Source organism: Arachis ipaensis, chromosome B09, assembly GCF_000816755.2.
Source record: "Arachis ipaensis cultivar K30076 chromosome B09, Araip1.1, whole genome shotgun sequence".
Taxonomy (NCBI): Eukaryota; Viridiplantae; Streptophyta; class Magnoliopsida; order Fabales; family Fabaceae; genus Arachis; species Arachis ipaensis.
Window position 1 is genome coordinate 117,604,100 of NC_029793.2, and position 2,005 is coordinate 117,606,104.

The 2,005-nt window shown below is 30.2% G+C and overlaps 1 long non-coding RNA gene across 1 annotated transcript; it reads left to right on the plus strand.

Moving 5' to 3' along the window:
- LOC110267285 lies at window positions 527–1,472 on the plus strand. The gene is made up of 2 exons (XR_002354712.1): window positions 527–923; window positions 1,427–1,472. It is a non-coding gene; the product is annotated as an uncharacterized LOC110267285 (long non-coding RNA).

Genomic DNA, 2,005 nt, shown 5'->3' on the forward strand with positions numbered 1-2,005 from the left:
AATAAGAGTCACATGTGAACCTCTTTATAAGAGATTAAGGAAAAATCCATCTCCATGGACAAATGAAATGGCTTCTATAATAATAAAGATAAAAAATTTAGTAAAAGAAATTTCATGTACAAGCATATTAGACCTATTAGCATCCCTAATAGTAGAGACGGATGCCTCAGAACTAGGATATGGAGGAATTCTTAAACAAGTACCTCTTAATAGCTCAAAAGAACAAGTTGTAAAATATCACTCAGGTATGTGGAATAATGCACAAAAAAATTATGCAACCGTCAAAAAAAAATATTAGTTATTGTATTATGTGTCAAAAAATTTCAAGAAGATTTATTCAACACACTACTAGAATTTAGATATTTGCTAACACTTTTTATCTAACATTTTTTAAAATGTTAGCTATATTAATAAAATTATACTTTTAGTAACATTTATAAATAAATGTTAAAAAATATATTTTTTCTTGAAAAAAAAAAGAAAAACTAGATCTAAATGTTACCACATATGTAAACATGTGAAAATTATACTAAGACATCATTTTTTAATCTCTTTTACATTCTTCACAATGGAGAAAACCACTTCCAAGTTCCAAGTTCCATCGCATCTCCTTCCTCTGCACTTCATCTTCTTCCTCGATCCCAATCGCAATCTGAATCCTTTTCCAGATTCAGATTCTCTTCTCAATTTTGGTTAGCATTTTTTCTCTTCTCAATCGCAATTTGAATCACTTTGTTCTTCAATTTCTCATCTCTTATTGACTTTGATCCAGATCTGAATCATGCATACTTAATTTCACGCCTCTATTTCATTCTCTCGTCACCTGCACTGCCGTTGTGCTGTCCTCTTCTTACCTACGCCATCGTCTTCTCACTGCGCAGTCATCTCTCGCCGATTTCATCGTTTGCTCATCCCACGGCTTGGTGAGTTTCAGTTCTTTTGTTCAGTTATCTTCTTGCTCCTTCAATCCTCTTTAATCTTTACTTGATAATTAATCTGTAATTAATTTATTGTATAATTATTAGTTAATTTAGGTTTTTAATTGATTATTTAGTAGTTAGGTTTTGAATTTAGGTTTTAATTAAATTGTTTATTTGAATTTAAGTAGCATTATACTAGTATTACAATGATTTCTTGTGGCATGAATTGGAGACCTGTACTCCAATCATAGAGTGAAAACGTTCACTGAGAGATTAAACAGCTTATCTAGTGTGAAAGGATACTATGTGTTTGCTTGCATCACTCTTTTTTTTTATATTAATTTCTTCAAAGAAATTGATTGTCTCTTGAACCAACTTTACTTAAAATGTTCGTTTGTTGTAGCACAATTATTTAACAAATTTCCGAAGCCTTGAATCTAAACTTTTTTACTAAATTTTATTGATGTAAAAATGATATGATAGATTTGTATGAATTATTTTTGCAGTTCCTCAATTGGATGCAGAATAAATTTAGTGGAAATCAAGGGAGCACAAAACCAAACTCATGTACAACTACTACTACATGTAAGTCTTCATCCATAGTTTAACCAAGCATGTTAGCTATACACATCAAATTAGCTACTAATTTAATTTGGTGCTTTGATTTCATTGAATAAAATATCTCATTAATAAAGTTGAAGATTAATTTGATTTATTATTCATTTTGGTGAATGTGCTTCCATTCAACATTATCTTTCGTGAATGAAGAAAAGAATGACAATGGGGAGAAAAAGATTAATTTTTTTTATACAATGTTCATGTGCATCATATTTTTCTCACTTGTTATCATATATATCATTACTCATGCATCTTCAGACAGTCCCAGAAATTGTTTGATGAGGATACCATCTTTAGTGTTCACATCCTTGGATAGAACAAGTTATACTAGGGCTAGCAAATTGAGTCATGACTCATGAGCCTACTAATCTACATCCATTTAATCCAATTAAGGCAAAACCCAAACCAATATAGTTTCTAGGAGTAACTCATCCATAAATAGAAAACACAAACACATTAGTAACTAA